The sequence below is a fragment of the Caretta caretta genome, chromosome 1 (genome assembly GCF_965140235.1).
Source record: "Caretta caretta isolate rCarCar2 chromosome 1, rCarCar1.hap1, whole genome shotgun sequence".
Lineage (NCBI taxonomy): Eukaryota > Metazoa > Chordata > Testudines > Cheloniidae > Caretta > Caretta caretta.
This window is the reverse complement of record NC_134206.1, coordinates 199,256,692-199,282,418: the sequence shown is the minus strand read 5'-3', so window position 1 is coordinate 199,282,418 and position 25,727 is coordinate 199,256,692. Positions and strand designations below refer to the sequence as shown.

Below are 25,727 nucleotides of genomic sequence, written 5' to 3'. Positions count from 1 at the left end.
CTCTGGGTCTTCGGGTGTTCCCTCTTCATGACTCAGCCCTCTGACCACGTCACTATTCAGTCCTCCCCTTCTGGGGCACTGACATCACACTGGACCAACTGTCCAGATGCCGCCTTCACCACTCCTGAACTACTTCCAAGTGGCTGCTAGAGGAACCCAGACCTGCTCACTACTCTGGGATCCAGCTCAGGGATCAGCAGCAGCCAAGGTATACACAGCCTCAACCCCCATGGCTCTTTCCCTGGGCTTCTTCCTACTCTGCCTTCCACAGGCTTTCTTCCCCGTAACTCCTCTGAGTAAACCCTTCCCACATGGCTAGGATCGGGGGGCTTTCGCTCCCCCTGGGTCTTCTCCTGCCCCACCTCTCTGTGCTCACTCTGGGCTTCATCAATTAGCTTTTTTCAGTCCCTAGCTCTCTCCCTGGTGTGGCCCATATAGTTAATTGGCTCCTTCTGAGCCATCTTAACCCCTTCAGGGCTGATGTGGGAAGAACACCCCATCACAACGATACACAAGAGAGCGAGACTTCATCTTAAGAGACAGGGGCAATGGATCAGTGATCTCGTCATGCACCCCATGAGTACCCAATTTATACCAGAGAAACTGATTATCCAATCAGCAGACTGCATTCAAAGTCCTTTCTGGGGCTGAATCTTGGTCATCACTTGTTAGCCAACATTCCTGATGCAATTCCGCTCCCCTCCCTCAATATTCGAGCCATCAGACTAGTCCTGAGAATACTGCACCTCAATGCTGAGGGACTGCCAGCAGCTGATTGTGACATTAACAGTGATTTATCCTAATTTCATCGCTTGAAACATGAATTCCACATCGTCTACTTCAGAGGCACCCTAGAGAGGTCTTTCCCATATTTTAATCACCTGAGGACATTGCAGCTAAGGTAAGGAGGCATAACCTTCTAAGCAAATTGGTTGGCACTTCTAGAGGAGCAAACTCTCAAACTCTCCTATTATCTGGGTTAGCCCTCTGTTACTCTGCAGCAGAATACTGTGGTCCGGTCTGGCTCCATTCATTTCACATCAAGTTGATTGACACACAACCACACTCACCCATGTGCATCATAGCTGGGATGATTCAACCCACATCAGTACCATAAGCACACATCCATTGTAAGGATGCTACAGCCAGAATGGTTAAGAAGATCAAATACACACACCTTTTTGATCATCCAACAGTACACTTGCTGTTGAAGCACCCACTGTGGGCCTTCTTGCCTGCCCAGATTTCTCTGTGATGTCTGTTTGGCTTGAAGAATGGTCTTCAGCTGACATCAGAAACAAGTCTCTTATAATTGACTCAACCATGAGTGTACCCAGTTTTGACTTCCCATGCTGTTCATGGGCCTTTCTGAACCAATTTTGAGTGGTCCAGGGTCAATGTATAGCTGGCCTTCACACCTGAAGCCAACGAGAGGTTCCTACATGCAGCTATGGCCAGAGACAGATAATGTTACACATCACTGGTGACTGCCTTCTGACCAGACTTGATGGTGGTCTGAGGGCTCTGCACTTCGCTGATGAGGCTGCCACAAATTGGCTTGGCAAGCTCCACATCTGATAAGAAGATCTTAAGAGACAAAGAAACTAAGCATTTGATCTCAGTGATGGCTCCTGGACAGTAAACAGCTGGAAAGGAGACTGTGGATAAAAGAAACCATCTTGAACAAAGACTGTATCTTGCCAGATAAAGATTTAGACTTTTAGATGCATGTTTCCCTTTTATTTGCTCTATCTTTCTCTCTTTCACTTGATATCATTTAATCCATGCTCTTTTGTTAATAAATTTGTTTTACTTTTACTATAAACCATTTCAGTGCTGTGTTTAAAGAGAAGGGTATTTATCCCAATTAAATTAATAAGTTATGATGTACTGACTCTTTAACAAAGCAGCGAACTTAATATCTTCTGTGAATACACAGTGGTAGGGACTGAGCATTGCAGAGAAACAGAGAGGAGCTGTGGGGCTGGACTTCATTGACTATTCCTTGCCAGGTAAGGTTTGCACAGGCGCTGACTCCGGAGCTGGAACTACAGACACTAACTTTCCAATGTGTCAGGGGATGCTCACTGCTCAACCCCCTGCCCTGCCCCCACTCCACCCCTTCCCCAAGGCCCCTGCCCCTTCCCCCGAGCATGCCATGCCCTCATTCCTCCCCCTCCCCACCTGAGCCTCCTGCACATGTGAAACAGCTGATTGCGGCGAGCGAGAGGCGTGGGGAGGGAGGAGGAGGCACTGATTGCCAGGGCTGCCAGCAGGTGAGAGGCGCTGGGGGAGAGCTGATGCAGGGCTGCTGACGTATTACTGTGGCTCTTTGGCAAAGTATATTGGTAAATTCTGGCTCCTTCTCAGGCTCACCTACAACAAACCCATTAATTTAGGAAGAATTTTATTTCCCAGAGCTGCCAGCAAAAAGAGAAATATTTAGCTCTGTGTAATGTTTCAGCCAGGGGAAAACCCCCCAACTACTATGCTCTTGCTTGAAATCTCAGATTACTTGGGGAAAAATTAAAAATAAATAAATAAATAAATAAACCAATTTCTCATCTTTTTCTTACCTCTGTCATTTAAAATTACCTAATTCTTCAGTGAACTGGATAATTAATGTTAATGTTAATGCAGTTCTTTGAATTTTTGTCTTTTCCTGTTCTCCATAAATTACTTCAAGCGTACATTGTGTGACTGCTTCAGTCAAGTTCTCCTTTAAATTAAACTGCTGCGGAACAAAAACCACCTTCTAGCTCATCCTAGTTCAGTTAGAAGTTGAATGGAATCAGAATTACTCAGATATGTGCGAAAGGCCCATACTGCTAATATCAAAAGCAGGTTATCCCTCCATTCAAATGGTAGAGGCCTAGGCTTTTGGTGAAGGAGTATCTGAGTTCTTCCCTTCAGCTGACATGAAGTCCTTAACTTCCATGGTGTGATATTCTAGTTGATGGTCAAATGGTTGCCAAGCAAACTTATTACAAAAGAAAAACTACACTTTACCATCCTTTTGTTCTGTGTTTGTACAGCCCTAAGCACAATGGGGTCCTGGTCTATGACTGGGTATTCTACAGTAGCAGTAGTAGTAATAAAATAAAATAAAATAAATAATAGGAGAGATCAACACATCATCAAAATCAGCGACAAGAAAAGTGGTTCCTCCCCTCACTTCCAAAGCATCTCTGGTAAATTGGACAGAGAAAAGACTCAAATGGCAAAACATTCCCACCTCCTTTCTGCCCTCCCAACCAAAAAGTCTGTATTCATAGGTGCTGGGGATGCGGCAGCACCTCCTGGCTTGAAGTGGTTTCCATTGTACCTGGGGTTTACAGTTTGGTTCAATGGCTCTCAGCACCCCGCACTATACAAACTGTTCCAAAGCCATTGACTGTATTCCTTCTCCCCCTCCCTTTCTCCCCCCAGTAAGCAGTGTACTGAAGCACGACTGAGAAATCAAGAAGACTGGAAAAAAACAACCCAAATGCTTCCCTCTTGGCTAAGGATTAGAAAAACATGTTAAAATTCAGACAATAAAACATGGTTAAATATTAGAAAGCATTAAGATAGCAAGTGTAATGACAGGAAATGAAAAATTAATGTTCAATCACATAAAGGGGCAGAATAATTATAGCTCACTGGAAACCTTTGATGCTACATGGAAAGACAGACTGACTCATCAAAGTGCCTCTCTTCTTTAAAAATTAATACAGATCTTTCTTTTCCAATTTATTGCACTGCGAAGGATTTTCCAACTTAGTAAAACTTGTGGAAGTAACTTCTTCAGGGCCTTTCTGGTCATGGGTCCATGAAAGGGCCCCTCACATAGAATGCATTCAAATACTCAGATATCTTAGCACTTGGGTCCTAAAAGCAACAAAGCAAGTAGCTGGAAACTACAAGAATAATTACTAGTAGGCACCGTTCACAATGGCACATGAAGCTTTGCCTTACAATGACTTTGTCATCTTAGTTCTAGCTCCTATGTCAACCTTTGCTCAGTCTGTCCTTGGCTGCAGAGGTAGCAACCTGGCCCAATGGTTACATCAGGGATTACCTTTGATTCTTGCCTATGTTTCGCTCTCCACGTCTCTCACCAACCACAGCAATCCATCCAGTCCATCTTTTCTTTCCCTCACTCATATGCACTGGGCTTTCCTTTTCCAGAACAGGCTTCCCCATTTATTCAGGGCAGTGGGCCTCCTGAGATACCAAATGGACTCCAGAATCCCTTACTTTAACTGCAATGAAGCTTCTGAAAGGGTGGGTCTGTAGCCAAAGAAAGCATTGTAATGCACATCTGAGACCCATGGGCACTTGCCATATGTGACTGAGCAGAAATAGGCACAATCTTATTAGGGGACTGACCAACCAAACAGGCAGAAAGCCTGTCCTGTTCAGGAATGACCAAGATGGTCCCAATGCCTTCCCAGGATATTTTATTTAATTTATGCCTAAACTGTGGCTGTATGAACAATCTATAAAGATTTATACTTATCGGTTCCAAATAAAGGCATGACTTTGTTCCATAAAGAAAAATTTCTCACAGAATGTAAATATTCTTCTCGGTCAATTCATAAGAAAAAATTACTGATGCTCAATTGCCGGACAAGTCTGCTGGTACAGTGCTCAACATAGTTTCCTTCTTCCTTTGCTTAGTGGCAACTTGAACTAAAAACCCTACCATTTCAGCTGGCAAGAACAGTGCTTGATGGCGACATTTCATGTTATTTTTAGATTTGCTCGGACATGGTCCACCACGCTTAGTACGCAGACATTAATATCTGTCATATTCTATCTGCAAAGAATTCTTCATGGAGCATTTCTAAGAATTACCTCCCCTTCAACTCCCCTTTCCAGCTTCTTCTTTCAACACCCCCCACCCTCAACCAGAGCTGATGTTTCCAAACCAGTCATGAGTTCACCTTGATTCACTAACTGGAAGTGAACCAGAACAGAAAAAAGGAATCCATCTACAAGTGACAGACAGGTAGAAATGTTTAACCTATCACATTGAAATAACTTATACGGACCTGTGTCATATGAGATTAGCTCTACAACGCTTTAAATTAGGCTCAGGTTGCAGACTGACTAGAATTCAGCGTCCTGATTACTTGACATTGAAAAAAAATATTGCATCCAAAGGTATCACTACAAAAAAGAGGAAATGCACAAACATGACGGAGGAAGAGCAGCTACAGATAAAAATAGCTGGTTATCCTCTTTCTAACCAACACTACCTCCGGATGCTAACCAGAATGATTGTGTTCCTCTACAACTAAGGGGTCTGATGTAGTTCACTTCTGCTTTCTGACATAATGAGGCAAGCGGGACCACAATGCTCTTTTACAGGGACAGAAGGCAAATGCTTTTAGAAAATGTATCTATTTACCTGGTTTTGAAATCCTAGGTGGTCAAAGTACAAACCAACAAATACAGTGTTAAGAATCTGACAGCCCATTTTACTGTTTCCCATTCTTGTTAACTTCCTCATAACTAGCACTTCACTGGAACAACTGGTGCTTCAAGATGCCTTTATATTTTACCATGATGTACAAAACAGACCTGTCACCTGCCACGGCAATGTTAAAATCATTGACACTATAGTGAAAGTTCAGATGCACTTTCATCTCTTTCAAATCTCCCAGCTGCTTAAATTTCTCAAAAATTACCTTTGTTCTGAAATTTTGCATGTTCTTTCAGCTCATAAGTAATTTAAAAAAATATTTCCAGAAAGTCACTTTGGCTTTATTGAGGTAACATGGAAAATGAGGCTCTCAGCTGTTTAAAAGTGTTTCAGGTGCTTATTAAAACAACAATAAAATAAATATTTCACACATATTTAGGGCCTTTCTAATGGATTCCAAGATGCTTCTATTCTTGCATATACAAGAACCACTTTACAAAGAACTCAAATGCTTCCAACACTAGATTTAACACTGCAAGCAATATTACCCACCATTTAAAACAGCAAGGCTCTGTATCCAACTGAAATCACAGGAGAATTGAGAATCAAATGTAATAACCACCTTAAAATTTGGACAGGACACAGGGGTTAATACCGCTAGTCTTGTGAAAAGTGCCACAGAATTTTAATGACAACAACTATCCAGGGACTATGATTTTACTCAGAAAATAAATCAACTGAAAAGAATCATCTAACTCAGGGGTGGCCAACCTGTGGCTCCAGAGCCACACGTGGCTCTTCAGAAGTTAATATGCGGCTCCTTGTATAGGCAGCCACAGGCGCCAACTTTCCAGTGTGCCGGGGGGTGCTCACTGCTCAACCCCTGGCTCTGCCACAGGCCCTGCCCCCACCCCATACCTTCCCACCCCTTCCCAAGCCTGCAGTGCCCTCGCTCCTCCCCCGCCGCTCCAGAGCCTCCTGTATGCCACGAAACAGCTGATCGGGAGGTGCGGGAAGGAAGGGAGAGGCGCTGATTGGCAGGGCTGTCGGTGAGTGGGGGGTGTTCAGAGCGGGGAGGTTGGGGAGAGCTGATGGGGCGCTGCTGATGTATTACTGTGGTTCTTTGGCAATGTACATGGGCAAATTCTGGCTCCTTCTCGGGCTCAGGTTGGCCACCCCTGATCTAACTGAACAACAGTGCTCTGCTTCAAAATGCCTCTTTGTGGAAATATTAAACCACACCCATATACCCCATTTAGTTAGTACTTTTAAAGAACCTCCATATGGGGCATTGCCCTTAACAGTGAATATTCATAGATTACTAAAAAAAAAAGGAGTACTTGTGGCACCTTAGAGACTAACAAATTTATTAGAGCATAAGCTTTCATGAGCTACAGCTCATTTCATCGGATGCATACAGTGGAAAATATAGTGGGGAGATTTTATATACACAGAGAACATGAAACAATGGGTGTTACTGTACAGACTGAAACAAGAGTGATCAGGAAAGGTGAGCTATTACCAGCAGGAGAGCGGGGGGGGGGGGGGGGAGACGAACCTTTTGTAGTGATAATCAAGGTGGGCCATTTCCAGCAGTTTACAAGAACAGCAGGAGGGGAAATAAACAAGGGGAAATAGTTTTACTTTGTGTAATGACACATCCACTCCCAGTCTTTATTCAAGCCTAAGTTAATTGTATCCAGTTTGCAAATTAATTCCAATTCAGCAGTCTCTCATTGGAGTCATGGTGGAATTCCTCAAGGGCTTCTTTTCCATGGGTCCAGATGATGAAGATGTCATCAATGAAGCGCAAGTAGAGTAGGGGCATTAGGGGACGAGAGTTGAGGAAGCGTTTTTCTAAGTCAGCCATAAAAATGTTGGCAGACTGTGGGGCCATGCGGGTACCCATAGCCGTGTCGCTGATTTGAAGGTATACATTGTCCCCAAATGTGAAATAGTTATGGGTGAGGACAAAGTCACAAAGTTAACCCACCAGGTTTGCCATGAGGGATAGCTCAGTGGTTTGAGCATTGGCCTGCTAAACCCAGGGTTGTGAGTTCAATCCTTGAGGGAGCCATTTAAGGATTTGGGGCAAAAATTGGGGATTAGTCCTGCTTTGAGCAGGGGGTTGGACTAGATGACCTCCTGACGTCCCTTCCAATCCTGATATTCTATGATTCTATGAAGACTTTATCGGGGATACTGTTTCTGACGGCTTGTAGTCTATCTTTGTGTGGAAAGTTGGTGTTGAGGGCTCTACATCCACAGTGGCTAGGATGGTGTTTTCAGGAAGATCACCGATGGATTGCTTGCGCTACATTGATGACATCTTCATTATCTGGACCTATGGAAAAGAAGCCCTTGAGGAATTCCACCATGATTTCAACAATTTCCATCCCACCATCAACCTAGCCTGGACCAGTCCACACAAAAGATACACTTCCTGGACACTACGGTGCTAATAAGCGATGGTCACATAAACACCACCCTATACCGGAAACCTACCAACCGCTACACTTACCTACATGCCTCCAGCTTTCATCCAGACCACACCACACGATCCATTGTCTACAGCCAAGCTCTACGATACAACCGCATTTGCTCCAACCCCTCAGACAGAGACAAACACCTACAAGATCTCTAGCAAGCGTTCTTACAACTACAATACCCACCTGCTGAAGTGAAGAAACAGCTTGACAGAGCCAGAAGAGTACCCAGAAGTTACCTACTACAGGACAGGCCCAACAAAGAAAATAACACAACGCCACTAGCCATCACCTTCATCCCCCAACTAAAACCTCTCCAACGCATCATCAAGGATCTACAACCTATCCTGAAGGATGACCCATCACTCTCACAGGTCTTGGGAGACAGGCCAGTCCTTGCTTACAGACAGCCCCCCAACCTGAAGCAAATACTCACCAGCAACCACACACCACACAACAGAACCGCTAACCCAGGAACCTATCCTTGCAATAAAGCCCGTTGCCAACTGTGTCCACATATCTATTCAGGGGGCACCATCATAGGGCCTAATCACATCAGCCACACTATCAGAGGCTCATTCACCTGCACATCTACCAATGTGATATGTGCCAGCAATGCCCCTCTGCCATGTACATTGGCCAAACTGGACAGTCTCTATGTAAAAGAATAAATGGACACAAATCAGACGTCAAGAATTATAACATTCAAAAACCAGTCGGAGAACACTTCAATCTCTCTGGTCACTCGATTACAGACCTAAAAGTGGCAATTCTTCAACAAAAAGACTTCAAAAACAGACTCCAACGAGAGACTGCTGAATTGGAATTAATTTGCAAACTGGATACAATTAATTTAGGCTTGAATAAAGACTGGGAGTGGATGGGTCATTACACAAAGTAAAACTATTTCCCCTTGCTTATTTCCCCTTCTACTGTTCTTGTCAACTGCTGGAAATGGCCCACTTTGATTATCACTACAAAAGGTTCGCCCTCCTCCCCTCGCCCCACTCTCCTGCTGGTAATAGCTCACCTTTCCTGATCACTCTTGTTACCGTCTGTATGTTAACACCCATTGTTTCATGTTCTCTGTGTATATAAAATCTCCCCACTACATTTTCCACTGTATGCGTCCGATGAAATGAGCTGTAGCTCACGAAAGCTTATGCTCAAATAAATTTGTTAGTCTCTAAGGTGCCACAAGTTCTCCTTTTCTTTTTATGGATACAGACTAACACGGCTGCTACTCTGAAACCTGTCATATATTACTAGCACTCACTACATTATAAGTATTTTCCAAACATTCCAAGGAGCCCACAGTCTACAGACAAACAACAAGACAAAAGTTAGGGGAAAGGAAACAGCAACAGTCAATTTATATTCAAGTCAGCTTAATTCACTATAAGCAGCAAGATAGAAATGGGTCTTTTAGAAGGATTAATATGTGGACAACCAGTGCAAAATATCCATAGAGAACTTTGACGAGGCATGAGTTAATAATTAACTCTATAGTTAAAGGGATTGTCTCAGGCTATGAGGTTTAGGAACCTCCAGAACTCACACAGCAACCTTGCAGCTACACCAGAATTTATCTGCATAAAAGGGCATTGGTAATAAACTCCAAAAGAATTAACAATATTCGCTTTAGAAAGGATTTTTTCTTGCTCAGTTTGTTTGGGAATGAAGCAATGACTGACTTTCTGAAATCATGATCCTTCCTATGTTTTGTTATTTCACGATGGATGGTGAGGGGAGAGAAGTCTGACATTAGCGCTGGTGAAATGTAGTGGACTGACAGCTCTAGAGCCTGAAGTTCTCCATACACAGAAGTCACGATACATAGGCAGTGGTAGCGAGAGCTTCCCTCACATAGCCCCACCAATGCACCTCAAACCTGACCTAGAGGAGCTCCCCGCGACACTTCAACAGAGGATTTGGTTTTAACAGCCCCATCAATTCGTATATATAACAGCCTGCACTATGCACGTTAAAGCAACTAGCAGAGATATACCACAAGCACTGGCTTCTTTATTAAAAACGTGCTCAAGACACCACAGGACTGCAGCACCAGAAATCAGAAACCTTGCTGATCCATTCCATAAACTAGATCATAGATTATTTTCTATGATAGTCCTGATATCATCTGGCATCAGAATGAGGAAACATGCTACGGCAACATCATAAAGGTATCAGAGAGTCAACCCACAGCCCTGAGAATGTATATGAAGAAAACAGGAGTTGTCTGGAGGCAGCCTAATTCATTTTTCATATTCTCTCTTAAAGTCAAACACCAACTTCCTTTATTACAGCTAGCTTTTTGGCCTACAGGAGCAAGTCAAAGATGTTATGATACACCGTTCTAATAGATATTCCATTTAATTAATAACAGGTTTAGTTTATGATCTCTGACTCTAGCATTGCTGCTCAAAGTTAGAATATTGCTGTTTCACTTCCCTCTACAGCTATTCAATCTCTTTTATTTTATTTGTAGGTATATAGTATCACTCATGGCTATAATGCCCCTGATTTCCTTTCTGAGCCTTGTTTTACCATTAAGAATAGTGTGGCATGCATATGAACTAGCTGAAGCAATCTCAGACTGAAGAAGGGCAAAAATAATATCTATCTTTAAAAAGGGGAACACAGAGGACCAGAGGGATTATATACAGTCAGCCTAACTTTGATATAGGAACAAATTATTGAACAATTCATTTATAAGCAACTAGCATATAGTAGGGTTATAAGAAATAGCCAGCAAGGATTTGTCACGAACAAATCATGCCAAACCAACCTCATTTCCTCCTTTGACAAGGTTACTGACTTAGTGGATAAGGAGGAAGCAGTAGATGTGATATATCCTCACTTTAGAAAGGCTCTTGACACAGTCCCACAGGATATTCTCATAAGCAAACTAGAGAAATGTGGTCTAGATGAAATTATTACAAGGTGAGCATGGGGGGCGAGTTCTATGGGCCCGTGGTGCCTGGAAAGCTGTGGGGGCAGTGACTGGGGGGTAGCAGCACATGGAGACTCATGGCCCGCCCTGCTTAGGAGCCCCAGGTAAGTGCCGCACCCCCCACCCCTCCCAGAGCCTGCACCCCCCTTCGGCTCCCAAACTCCCTCCCAGAGCTTCCACCCCCTCCCTCCTCACCCCCTCCCAGAGCCTGCACCCGCAACCCCAGCCCGGAGCCTGCACCCAGCACCCAAACTCCATCCACGCCCAGCCTGCACCCCCACCCCCTTCCCACATACCCTCTCCTTCCCCCAAACTCCCTCCCAGAGCCTGCACCCCTCATCCCCTCCTGCACCCCCACCCCTTGCCAAGCCCAGAGCCTATACCCAAACTCCATTCCAGAGCCTGCACCCCTCACGCTCTACTGCACCCCCAAAGCCTGCACCCAGCACCCAAACTCCATCCCAGAGCCTGCAACCCGACCCCCTCTCCTACCCAACTCCCTCCCAGAGCCCAACCTCTCACCCATCCTGCACCCCAGTCCCCTGCCCCAGCCCAGGGCCTGCACCCCAGACCTCCTTTCCCTAACCAAACTCCCTCCCAAAGCCTTAGGCAGGTGGGAGGTGTAGTTTGGGGGGGCGTAGTTTGGGGAGGGGGGCGGGTTCTGGGCACCACCAAAATTTCTACAAACCTACCACCCCTGAAGGTGAGGGCACAACTGGTTGAAAAAAAATGTACTCAAAGCATGGTTATCAACAGTTCATTGTGAAACTGGGAGGACATACTTAGGCTCTGCCCTGGTCCGGTATTATTCAATATTTTCATTGATAACTTGGATAAAGAAGAGGAGAGTATGCTTATAAAATCTACAGACACACCAAACTGGGAGGGGTTGCAAGCATTTTGGAGGGCAGGATTACAATTAAAAACAACCTTGAGAAATTGGAGAATTGATCTGAATCCAACAAGATGAAATTCAATAAGGACAAGTGGAAAGTACTACACTTAGGAAGGAAAAATCAAATGCACAACTACAAAATGGGGAATAACTAGCTACGCAGTAGTACTGCTGAAAAGGATCTGGGGGCTATAGTGGATCACAAACTGAATATGAGTTAATAATGTGATGCAGTTAAAAAAAAGGCTGATATAATTCTGGGGTGTATTTACAGCCACGTCGTATGTAAGACACAGGAGGTAACTGTCCTGCTCTACTTGGCATTGGTGAGGTCTCAGTTGGAGTATTGTATCCAATTCTGGGAGCCACACTTTAGGAAAGATGTGGATGAATTGGAGACAGTACAGAGGGCAGCAACAAAAATGATAAAACGTTTAGAAAACCTGACCTATGAGGAAAAGTTTAAAAAAACTGGGCATGTTTAGTCTGGAGAAAGAAAGACGGGGGGGGGGGGGGGGTCTTGACAACAGTCTTCAAATATGTTAAGGGCTGGTATAAACAGGAAGGAGATCAGTCGTTCTCCATGTCCACTGAAGGCAGGACAAGGAGTAATGAACTTAATCTGCAGCAAAGGAGATTTAGGTTCAATGTTCCCTCTAATTTTTGACAGGCCATGTGCGCAAAAAATTTCTTCTGTGCAAATTTTTGTGCGTGCAGTGTTTTGCCGTGTGCGCAGGGTTTAGGATCTGTGTGTGCAAGCACACGCTCACAGCTTAGAGGAAACAGTGTTTAGGTTAGATATTAGAAAAAGCTTTGTAACTGTATGGATAGTTAAACTCTGGAATCGGCTTCCGAGAGAGGTTATGGAATCCCCATTGATGGAGCTTTTTAAGAGCAGGGATGTCAGAGACGGTTTAGGTTTACTTGGTCCTGCCTCAACACAGGAGGCTGGGCGTGATGACCTCTAAAGGTCCCCTCCAGTCTTACATTTCTATGGTTATATGAGTGGCATTCAATACATGGGAGCCAGTTGGATGTTGCCAACAACAATCATATTGAAATAGAGAATACTATTGCAAACAAGCCTATGTCCTGACTTCCCCAATAGAATAGAAAATGTGGATATAAAAGTTGTTTTTCACACAAGTCACTGAGTGACATTGTAACACAGTTTTATAGTATATATCAAGTTAATTCTCCATCAGCTTAAGAAGAAATACCCTGATATATTACCACTTAGGGTTAGTGGAAAGCTCACTGGATTATAAATACCAATATCTGTTTAAAAGCACAGTTCTCCATCAAAGGCTAAAGGCCTAAAGGTTATATTTCTATAACTCACATACTTCCTTCTGTAAAACTTCCTTCTGCATATACTCACTCTTCCCTGTAAATTGGTCTCAATGCAAATTACATTCCCCAGCCTACATATGCTAATTTGTAACCCTTTCATACATAAATTTCATGGTTTACCCCAAACCTTTCCCAAAATCTCAAGAAAACCAACAACAAAAGGAGAGAGAGAGGGATCTTAATGTTAAAATGTTATAAATGGAAGCACTACACTACACACATTGCTTTTAGAAGGGGAAAATGTCATGCCCTTCCTACTGATCTTACTTCAAGGCTCTGTAATGTTTAAGGCTGGAAGGTACAAAATGACTCAAAGCAATATCCCATCTGTTATCTCTGTTCTAAACTTGTATGCAGAGTGTGTCTGAAATGACCAAATAAAGAGCTGTATCTCTTGATCTAGATTGTAATTACCACAAAAACAGAGTTCATACCTAAACTTGTTTGCTACAAACAGATGGCTGCTTGCTTTTTTGTCCCATTACACGGCAGCTCTGTCCCATTAGATCCTCTTTGTGGAGAGTGACAGCCTGCGAGGTCAGTTTCTGACAAGGTCATCTGCCTTCAGAGTATGAAGGGAATGACACAGAAAGTGGGTTGGGTTATATTTAGAGTTTGGTCAAGTCAGTGTCATGGTTCCCCACTGTCTCTCCCTTGCAGCACTGTCTCACGTCTCTGGGTATAACTCTCTGCTGCTACTCAGCCTACAGAATACAAACAGAGAAAAATCATTCTGAATTACTGTTGTGACTAGGTTTCTCAACTTGCTAAAACAAGTGAATTGGGAGCTCAGAGAAGGAATCATCAATTTCCTTCATTCTGTATCTTTAAACAGACAATTTTCTTTATGAAAGTGGATTTGCCCCTTTGGAGTGAATGAGAGGAAGGAAATTGTCCAGAATACAGCAGAGGAAGATTTCCTGCACTAAGGTAAGCTTGTTTTACCTTGAGGATATCATCATCATTGAGAAATTGGGTCGTTTGTTTAATGCACTAGACATGATTCTTCTGTTAGACCTGTACTCTATTTACCCTTAACATGAAGGGTTTTTTTGGGTTAATGACCTGAATATGGGTCTGGACAAATTCTCAGCTATTTGAGTGATGATGTATAAAATATCAACTTGCATTATTAATATGGGAAGTAAACAGGAAAATGATTAAGAATACACCAGCATGTGCAATTCAGTATCCCTGTCTGATTAAATCAGATTTAAGAACACCACAGTAAATATTACAGATTTAGTATTAGAAAGCGCACTCCAAGAAACGGTTACATTCTGAAAGTAAGCAAAAAGCGTGTATATGAGCAAATATATGTGAATGTATGCATGTGTGTGTAGTTAGTGATTATATTTATGTGCATTAAGTATATGCAGGTTCAGAAACTATCTTTCCATTGACAGTAAGCATGTAAAATAGGGTTCACTGCAAGCAGCAAAGATCACTTTTAAATAAAGGTCACTCAAAAAGGTGCTCAGGCTCTCTCACATTTCCAAAGAAGTTGTACAGCTTCAGGGCAACTACAGACAGGATACAGAGGGCATATGACAGAGGTGTTTTCTTTTCAACAGAATATTCAGACTGGTAGCGCACTGTTTCCTTGTAAAACTTAAAAGCAAAAGTAGTTTGTTTTCCTTATCTATTTTAATCTGTTATGATGTTTAAAAGAAAAGCATGGACAGAGTACAACATGCAATATGTAGTAAGGGCTAGGAAGAAATCTATCCAACTAGAGAAGTGACACATTTATCACTTAAACGTTACAGAAACATACAATGCTAATTTCCTTTCCACAGGAACATGATGAACAGAGGAATCTGTTTATAGCGAAGTCTGATATAAGTGAATCTCTGTTCATAATATAGTAAAGAATCCTGAATTGTTTCAGTGCATCATGGCATGCACATTGCAATTCTTAACATGACAATGAATTTCTAATTAGAGCTAAACATTTCTGTAGAGTGAAAAAATGGCTTTCCTCTATGAAGCTTTCCTGTGTATTCTCCAGTCACATTAAGTTCTTGTTTTAATGCAAACTGTGAAATGATGCTCAAATAATAATACTAGCACACTTGAAGTATTAAAAACCTTATAAGTACAGTACACTTAATGAAATTAATATTTTGTTACTGACAGACCATTCTTTGGTCCTGAAGGCCTTATGGAGTCATTTTAGTGGAGATACACCAACAGAACTAAGGTGTAAGAGCAGTTTAATGCAATAGCCTTGTCTGTGGCTATTTATGGCTTTAGCCTTAATAAACAGCTCTACAAGTCTCACCATTCAATGCTAATGTGCTAGGATCCTCAAATGCAATACTTTAAAGTCTATTTTTGTTTTTGATTTGCTCATGTACCACCCATTGGTGTTAATGAACGTTATAAGGATGACTGATAAGGCTGTTACTAGCCCCCAAATTTGTGACACGGTCTACTTCTGTCCCTTGTTCTGCTGGCTGGCAGAACAAATAAACACACTTCAGGTCACAGGACATCACCATACAATGTCATGAGTCCAACATGAGGAGGTTGTGTTGCTATGTGATGAGAATATGTCACAATGTGTTACTGGAACATGGGCGCATACACCAATGCAACACCACAATGGCTTCTTGAAAAGCAAGCGCAAATAGGTGTCAGCCAATTCTAGAAAACACTCAGCCAATAAGTTGCATTGTGAACAAAAGCTCCAGACATTTTTGACACTGTACCACTAGAAGTTCTCCTTTCTGTCCCCAGTGCAAACTTGTTGCAAAAGCATATACCTCAGTTGATGCATTTGAAGGCTGGTGGCCTTTATTTTAGGAAGAATAATAAGGCAACAGGAGAGCACTGCCATTCATATGGAGTTAGTTCATCTGTGCAATGCCGACCAGTTCAATTCTCGTTATTAATTCCTGTCTCCTTTTTCTAATATATCTGCTATTAAACTCTTTTGTATAGTATCTTACATTAGGCTAAAAAAGTATAACGCTTACATTCTGGCAGAGTCTGACATGCTGAAGGAATTTATCTTGATCACTTCTCTTAACTTATATAAGATCACCCTCTGATGTTACCGTCTTTCCAATTTCATTTGGCAATGTACTTGCAAGGCCTGAGTACCTGACTGATTTTTGGCACAATGAAAGTATTAATGGCTGACGTCCATTTCCACAAAAGTGCTTCCTAAAAGTTCATGAATCTTAAAGAATAACTGTTAACGGAATCTGTCATTGTATAGATTTGGGCTAAGTAGGAGGTGATCATTTGGATTTTCTAGAGGATTTTTTAATGTGAGAAAATTGGAGGACAACATACTGTATGTTAGGCTGTAGAAGAAGTGCTAATGTGTTCCAAAAGTTCATTACCAGGTAAGGACTTAATAGTATTAAGCAGTTACCAACATAAACTAAAAATAGCAACAAGTCTTTGTAGACGGAATTGTTTTTACGTGGATGGGAGGTGAGAGAAATATAAATGTTCACAATGAAATCTGAAATCTTTGGTAGTTTGTTGCATATTGTTGCAAATTACAAACTGGTTTAGTTTTTGTGACATTTCTATGCTTGAAGGCACCTGCTGAGTGAAATTATTTGCACAGTTAAAACATTATGTATTATGTTATTATTCTGTATGTTTTCCAAGTGATTTTTTTCCCCACTGGATTAAAAGCAAAGTAGATGTGCGTCTGATTTAGATATGCAAAGGTACCTTTGGGAGACAGGCTGAACTGCCACTGAATTTCAAAGGGAGTTGGGGGCTAACTTGCTCGGATGACCTTGAAAGGCTCAACCTAAACTCTTTGGGACAATGACCATGTCTTCCTCTAAGGGATTGGTCCTATAAACTCCTTCTCACATGGGTAGTCCTTACCCAGACAAGTATTCTGACTGAAGTCAATGGGGCTGCTTGCTTAAGGACAACAGGCTTGATCCTGCACCCAGTGAAGGCAATGGGAAAGCTTAGCCAATATCTTAATACAATTATTAAAATACATGTGAGATATTAACATTTTAATATAAAAAGCCCACAAAGTGTCAAAAATTGGAGTATGGTAAGAATGGAGAGCAGACCTGTATTTGGATAAAACAAGTGTGTAGGGGTCATGGTATTCAAAGTAATTCTAGCCCTCACACTGCCCCAACTACAAATATCACCTAAATCTTGTCCCCTTCCTGGGCATACCCTGCTCAGCAGGATTTCTTCTCCCCAGCCCTTTTCAGAATGATCAGGGGCTGACACCTGAGCGAGCCTTATGGCTCACTTCTGCTGGGCTGTGCCAGTGGAGTCCTCTCTCACCCCAGCCTTTATGGGGGTCTTGGTGCTCTGGCATCTTTGCCCCCCTTCCCTGGAGAGGGAAAAAAGGCAGCAACAGGGCTCGAGTTCTTTGTGATCTCCCTTCGAGGATGGAAGGAGAGAGACACCAAGTAGATCTTCACCACCGTACTCAGTTAGACACAAGAGAGGGAGCACTGGGGTCTAGGAATCAACTTCCTTGCCCATTCTGGGGATTTGGGAAGGCCTTACCTTTTTTCTTTCCCTCTGCACCAAGACTGTAAGGATGAGGAGTGCTTGTCTGTTGATTACCCATATGCTGCCAGCTGTCCAGGCAGAACTCTAAGGGCACATTCATCGATTCATAGATTCCAAGGCTAGAAGGAACCGTTGTGAACCATTGTAATAATCTAGTCTGACCTTCTGTATAACACAGGACAGACGACTTCCCCAAAATAATTCGTAGTGCAGATCTTTTAGAAAAACATCCAATCTTGATTTTAAAACTGCCAATAACGGAGAATCCACCATGACCTCTGGTAAATCATTCCAGTGGCTAATTACTCTCAACATTAGAAATTTATGCCTCATTTCCAGTCTAAATTTGTCTAGCTTCAACTTCCAGCCATTGGATTATATTATATCTTTCTCTGCTAGATTGAAGAGCCCGATATTAAATATTTGTTCCCCATGTAGGTACATATAGACTGTAATCAAGTCACCCCTTAACCCTCTCTTTATTAAACCAGTGGTTCTCAACCAGGGGTACATGTACCCGTGGGGATACACAGAGGTCTTCCAGGGGATACATCAACTTATCTAGAGATTTGCCTAGTTTTACAACAGGCTACTTAAAAAGCACGAGCAAAATTAATACAAACTAAAATTTCACACAGACAAAATCAGAACATAAGCAATTTGTCAGTAACAGTGCACTGTGACACTTTTGTATTTTTATGTCTAATTTTGTAAGCAAGTAGTTTTTAAGTGAGGTGAATCTGGGGGTACACAAGACAAATCTGTTTCCTGAAAGGGGTACAGCAGTCTGGAAAGGTTGAGAACCACTGTATTAAACTAACTAGATCAAGCTCCTTGAGTCTATCCCTATAGGACATGTTTTCTAATCCTTTAATCATTCTTGTGGCTCTTCTATGAGCACTCTCCAATTTATCAACATCCTTCTTGAATTGTGGGCAGCAGAACTGGACACAGTATTCCAATGGCCAGCACACCAGCGCTAAAAACTGAGGTAAAATAAGAATTCTGGTGCTGACAGAGTAAAAGGATGGGTGACCAAATCCAAACAACGCGTGTATCAGCTGGAAATATTCAACCACATTCAGATAACCAGTACTGATGCTAATATGCTTGCCTACACCGAGCACCTCCCAATGCAACTGAACAGCGACTGGAGCTGGGGTATTCCGCTCAGTCCTGCTGTCCCTGAGCCAAAAGGGACTGGAATCATTACTCAGGCTCTGAGGTGGGGCCAGAGTATCTGACCATTTTCCCAAGTGATTCCCTTTGGCTGGTGATCAGGATGATGAGGGGACTGTGCCCAGCATCCCTCAACCAAAGGAAAAGTAATGTGATGGGAGAGGAGAGGAGAGGAGAAGGCTGCAATGGAAGAGGGGAGAAAGTGGCCAAAATATATTCAAAACTAAATAACTGTCTAATTAGCTGCAATTCAGTTGCTCTCATTTTTAAACATGTATTCTGTGGCAGCCTCTTGAGGGGAACCAGGTGGGAGCCCCATTGTGCTAGCCCCAGTACACAGAAAATGGCAGTCCTGGACCTCACCCAGCTTATGGTCTAGGATTCTTCAGTAAGAGTCATCTCAAGAGCTGGACACAGATTTCCCATGGAATAATCATGATGCATTTCACGTTTTATGCAGGCATACTGTCCTTGCAAATTAACTCATTTCAACATTCTTTCATGCTGATTATCGTGACTCTCAGCATGCCCTATTACAGGAGGGATGATAATGGAGATGGTGCTCTCACATATGGAAAAGGAGGAGGATGGGCTGGCTTATTAGATAGCCAACAAGGACAACAAAAAATTTCAAAACTGGAGTTGAGCAAAAAATTCACATAATTTCATTTTCTGCTGAAGAATCTATTTTCCCACCTCATTTTATTGGTGACAGGGAGGAAGAAAAATCAGAGTTGATACTCACAACAAGCCACACAGCCCCAAGCTTCGTCTGACCTGCTTTTACAGATCCATCGCTCACAATGCGACAGAAAAAAAGAAAAAACTTGTCCATGGGGTTGCCCGCCGGATTTCACCCTCTGTGCACCAGACAAATAACATCTTAGTGACATCTCAGTATAGAACAACAGATATTCTGCTCTGAGAAAAACAATGGCATCTACAGCCTGCGTGCTTTCTCTGTCTGGGACATTGCTGGAGTGAACAGAAGCATCTCCGACATTGCATTTCAACTGTGCATTAGAAAATATTACCCCCATAAGGGGAAATTCACCCTTCCCCTCCCAAAAGCACCTGGCTTTGTGTTTCTATCCAAGGAGAGGCTGGGGACTGCCACCTGCAGTCATGGGCAGGCTACAGGGGCTACAACACAGTCTCTTTGTGACTGCTATTACAGTTGATGGGCCGGAATATTGACTGCTACTCCTCTGTCCTCCAAGCACAGATTCCTGGACACTGTATCCACTTAGACCTGGGTCTAGTGGTCCCTCCATCAACATATGGCCAAATATTCACCTCTGTAACAGATTATTCAGAATTGGTGAAGAACCCACTTCTGAGGCAGAAAGGGCACAGAGTCCCCCCTGTGTTGGATGAATTTTGCCCTTAGAGCCAACTCCTGGGAAAAATTGCACAACTTGAGTAAATGGGCTGGGCGCTCAGATTAAAGCATGCAAAAAGCACAAGAACAAAACTGTAATCTGTAGCTACCACATGTAGTAGTTGGTGTCCACCTGAGCTTTGCAGGTACCACATGGTACCTCAAATGCAGCCCCACTGTTGCTCCATATGCAGATGTTCTGCCCGTGCTCCCATCTACAGGCAAATTAGGGAGTTTCACTACATGAATGCCCATTGTCCAACCACTCACACAACACAAAGGTGATGTTTGGGACTGGCTGCAGGGAGGGCAATTCATGATTTGCCCCTTTGATTCTCTTAGAGGAGAGTATTTCTTAAAATGGCCCTTAGGCTTTGCTGGGTGAGGGGGGAGAATAACAATGAAATCTTCACTTAAAAAAAGAAAAGAAATATGATGACAAAAAAGAGAATTAAAATGACCAATTCACAGTATTTGAACCATTTGATTTACCATGCAAAGAAACATCCCAGTTTTGTGTGCATCAGTTTGGACATTTTCAGGATAAAGATCATTATCTATACCTTACATATCCACTTTCAGCTGTCTCCAAAGAGTGATTACTTTTACTGGACTGTGTCTTGCATTATTTTCAAAATTGAACATAGCTGTTTACAGCTTCCAGGCTACTGACAAACTAGAGCAGTCAACTGAAAATGAGCATTAAGGTTGGAGATCTATTCCTTTCCATGGCAACAGATGTTCTATAGCAGGTTCACAGATAGACCCTTGGTCCCACAAGGGATTAGCTCAGAAAAGTCCAGAAGGAAGACAATAGTAGGGGGAAATTACTATAACATTTCCACCATGGCCTGAAACTTGGATTTGTGCTCTGAAGCCCTAGCTGACAGGAGTTTAGAACGTACATTTAATCTCTCAGTATGCTAAGGAAAGTCCACAAGTTAAACAGAGGAGCTGAAAAGCCTAGAAAAGCGTTGGCATCAATGCCAAAACTTTGCTGACGGGGCCTTTCTAAGAACAGTGTAGCTGTAGACTTCAACGCCAGCTGCCGAGGGAGTGTAATACATGCAGTGCTGACATAACGGTACATTTCATTCGAAGATTACTTAATTTTATTAAAAATATTTTTCATTAAAATTCCCATTTTCATGCTATGGCCATAATTATATGGGAAAAGGCAATTAAAATTCATTATATATTATATAATTTTTTCATTTGTTCCTCAGGCAAATATTTCATCTTCAGTTATATATACTAAATGTCACCAGCCTCAGGTAACTTGCACCAGGACTAAAAAGTTAAATCTAAGTATAAAGACTGTACTGAATTCCACTCTCTATCCTACTGCAAAGAGGAGATGTATTTGTGCATATCTATGCATTTTATATACAGACAAATATGGCTTGAAGACCAACTCCAACAGACAATCCCCTGCTTTAAGCAAATATTTTAAAGTAACCTTTCTAATTCATTTTTTACAACTTTTATTCAAAGCCACCTTTTCTAAGAGTCATTTATTGCTGGCCCCATGGCCGGTCATTTACATGGAAAGTAAGAACAGTGTGAAAACTCTCCTACGCACACAATGAACACTATTTAAAAAAAAAATCAATATTTAGCGTGCTTTACTTTACCACAGTATTTTGGAATTTCCTATACCACAAACAACGCTGCATGAGACAGAGAATGCATAACCAAAAGAGGAAAAAATGCAAGTCACTCCCAACAGTAGACCTTTGGATGATAAATATTTGGGAAGATCTCTCTATGAAGTTCAACCGCTAGTACAATGAAAACTGGATATGTTAGGCCAAATCTTGTTTGTCTTAGTTACACGAGTGGTCTCACCCAATAAAATAACTTATGAAAGTAAAACAGGCAGAAAATGTTACTTATTTTCACATCCCTTGTTTGGTGGAGTAGAATTAAGGGATAAAAAGGTCAGTGCTTGCTCTCTTGCTGAAAGCCATTAGGAGTGGTGATCTCCCAATGAAAGAGGTACAAGCATTTGGCTTGTAAATTGTTAATCAGAGTCACTTCCTACAAAGGGGACTCTATCGGTGCTGGTGTCACCTTGTGAAATCATTTTAAGGTTTGCTGCCTTTCGTTGGGTCAGCAGGAGTGTGATGCCAAGATCAGCTGTTTGAATTCCCAGTTTGGAACATAAACATGTGCTGTAGCTGCTTATGCAAGTAAAGTAGGGCTCAGATATCCTGCTGATGAGGGTGGTATTAGGCTCTGAATAGAACAGAACTAGCTACTACTTCAGTTTCAGTCCGTTACTGCAAAAGTCACCCTACTGCTATCCCCAAAATAAACAAAGCACAAACCTTTTTTTTTTTTTAATTGTTTTTGCATGTCTTTAGGTTTCAAAATTAAACTCTCCCATTAGCTATATCAATAATTAGGAGGGGAAATTCCACCTGGAAAGGAGGGTGAATACTTAATTTATTTGCACTCGTGAAAAGTGACAGATTAAAACCAACTGGATGGACACAAAAGTAGCGCAGTCAGTTGCTCTGCAGTTCTTCCTACATAGCGGTGCCAATGCACATCAAGCCTCAGCAGTAACACCCCATGCTGTTTGACTGCTCAGGAGCTGAGTCAGCAACATTATTTAATAGTTTTTTTTGATGTGGACAAGAAAGACATTTCAAGTTCAGACTGAGATGACCCAACTCTGTCAGTTTGTAACATAGAATTTGAGCCTACATCTCTAGGTGAAAAGTAGAGCATTAATCCCCATTATAACTACTTTCACCTGACTGCTAGTGAGTCTATGTAGAGGGACAAGTAGCCTAATTATAGAGGGAACACTCCTTAAAAATTTTCCCTGTGGTTGCTCTCATGAATCCCTTTCAGAACCCCGATTATCTCCCATTTTATAAATCCCACCCAGTTTGCACCTGTGGAAGGGTTGCTGTTAAGTTGTAGGAAATGCCCCCTCCAGCCAGTGGAACACAACACAGAAAATCAACAGGTCTCACCAGGTAATGCACAGCATTATCATTAGGCCATTGGAGCACTCAGGGCCGGCTCCTTCTCTGTCGTACTCTTCTGTAGCACGTCTTCTAAAGAGTGCCTTCATAATTGAAGACAATCTATTGATATATTAAAATGTATCCGTTTTACATTATTTTAGAGAAGGTAAAACACTAACTGCTTGACAGTTTCAGATTTTACAATTGTTGAAGGTATATTAAAGGCATTAGTTTATGTTGCACATATTCTTTGCCTTCTGTATAAATACCTATTACATACATTCAGAGGGGGTGGCTCCAGACAGTACACTTGTAGTGCAGCTGTATGCAGATCTGTGGGAAAGTCTGTTTAGTGGTTGTATTCGGTGTCTGGGGGTAAAGATTCCTAGATTTACTCCTAGCTCTAATACTGACTTGCTGGGATCTTTGGCAAGTCACAAAACCGCTTTTTGCATCAGTTTGCCCATTTGTAAAAAAGGACCCGTAACACTGTCTACTGTCAGGACAGAGCACCTTCAGCTGAGCCTGAGGACTAGTCAGCCCTGCCTCCAGGCAGATAAATGAACTCAGCTGGGTGCAGGGGTCCTGGAACACTGTGTATAGTGTGGGTGCTGAGAGCCGTTGAAACAAACTGTAAACCCTGGAATGTATATGATAGAAACCACTTCAAGCCAGGAAGTGCAGCCACACCCCAGGCACCCCTATTCCTGCACCTATGGCTGGGTTGTGGTAGGACTGCCTGACTGCCAACCCACCTGACTGGCTGAAGGGAGCCAGCAGCAGTACCAGGTTGCTGGGTGCTCAATGCTTTGCCCACTGCTGTGATTGCTCATGCTCCAGCCTTGCTCCTCACTTCTTCCAGCCCTACTTCATCTCTGTGTCCCTTTCCTGGCTCTGGCTCAGACCCTTGGCTCTGGTTCCCGGCTCCTGAGTCCACCTGATCCTTGGCTCTGCTTCCTGGCTCCCACCACTGACCTCCAGCTCTGGTTCCTGGCCACCCCCAGTCTGGTTCTAACCACTGAGCCGGTCTGCTGGCACTTGGGCTCCCGACACCTACCTTACTGGGGTGGTTTGAAGCTTAATTAATATTTGTAAAAGGCTATGGGATCCTTGGGGGAAAGTGTTGTAGAAGCATAAAGAATAATTAGTGAATTTATTACCTTCATTTTCCCCATGTACAATAAGGACAGAAGGAACACAGAGTCTCTGTGCGATCCACTGAAAAAGAAGCAGTGCTTTGTAATGAGCTCCATGTATCTGCCTTCAAAATGTCAAGATGAAAAACTAACCTGAGGCTGGCTCTATCAAAGACACAGCTCTGGCTAAATGAGACAGAATTTAACCCTCAACTTACAATTCTGAAAATTCTGCATAGTAATAAGAAATATTCGAAGTGTCACTTTTTCATAGCTTTATTAGACCAAAACTGTCTAGGAGAATGTGTTGGCATCGAAAAAAAGATGGAGAGGGATCATGTCTATCCAAAAGATTTGACTGTTGCACACAACCCAAGGAATAACTGGAGAAAGATTTTGTAAAGCTAGGGTTGGAATACATGGTACAGAGGACACAGAAGCAGTATTTTCTCTAGGCCCTGAAGGTCTCGGTGCAGGAGACAATGCCTCATAATGCAAATATCAAATATATATTAATTTGATATATTTAAACTTAACCAATTATATATCTTTCTGACAAATACATGGTAAATGACAAACTGCCAAGTAGTGTGGGCCCAACATTTAGATTTTGTGTAAAAACATTATGAAACCCAATAAAAATGACCGTATGCACATTTTAAAATTTACAATAAACACGTCTTGTTTTATTTTCTCATTTGCAGCCCAAACTTATGAGAACCAGAATCAGAAATTAAAACTTTCTAGAAAGTCTAGTTTTTTAGCAGTAATGGGAGGAGGGAGGGAGCTCATCTTTAAATACATGGATTTATTTTAACCTAATAGTGTTTCCTTTCAACATTTTGAAGTTATTACATTCTGAATGCCTACAATCAGGTCTCTCAAGCTCTCATTACATGGGAAACCTGAATACATTTCTGCTCCATATCTGTGGCCCAACCAGACCTGTGAAGGTGGCTAAAACTGTATCTTCTAGGTTAACATTTGCCTACAACACAGCACTTCCCCACACAGGCAATAATTACCAAGACATAGGACATTTCCTGAGGATTAATTATAGTTAATATTATCCAGTCACTAATCTCCAGGAAATGCCCTGAGCCTACATTTATTACTATTGTAAACTAAGGGAAAATATTCATCTTATTTTCTTTTATAGTGGGAAATGTAGTTTCAGGTGGTCTGCACTGAGTATTTCCATATATACAATATGAATGCATTGTACAATAGCCATGCGGATTGCTTGAATGATCTCTTAAGAGTCAGTTTGAATTATAATATATCAAACTGTAATATACTTTGGTAATCACTAGTTCCAGATCCCTGATTTCTTAGGCTTGAAATCAGTCTGAAATTCATCCTACCCTGGAGTGAAACTGCATTTACTACTTGTTTCTTTACTATGCTTTTAAATAACTGAACTTCACTCACAGAA

At 42.2% G+C, this 25,727-nt stretch overlaps 2 protein-coding genes across 9 annotated transcripts in view; one reads left to right on the top strand and one right to left on the bottom strand.

Annotated features, from left to right (window-relative positions):
• The window catches only part of CMSS1 (cms1 ribosomal small subunit homolog), a 368,267-nt gene that overhangs the window by 46,345 nt on the left and 296,195 nt on the right, over positions 1 to 25,727 (bottom strand). Inside the window, exon 1 of one of the 6 annotated variants that reach the window (XM_075118590.1) lies at positions 13,532 to 13,653. The exons of the other annotated variants lie outside the window; for them this stretch is intronic. The gene's annotated coding sequence lies outside the window, so the exon portion shown is untranslated. Of the gene's footprint in view, positions 1 to 13,531; positions 13,654 to 25,727 lie in introns of those variants that run through there. 6 annotated transcript variants of the gene reach the window in all.
• Positions 13,711 to 25,727, top strand: part of FILIP1L (filamin A interacting protein 1 like) — a 296,199-nt gene continuing 284,182 nt past the window's right edge. Inside the window, exon 1 of one of the 3 annotated variants that reach the window (XM_075118558.1) lies at positions 13,711 to 14,027. The gene's annotated coding sequence lies outside the window, so the exon portion shown is untranslated. The remainder of the gene's footprint in view (positions 14,028 to 25,727) is intronic. The other 2 variants (XM_048816986.2, XM_048816980.2) reach the window with 2 other exon arrangements.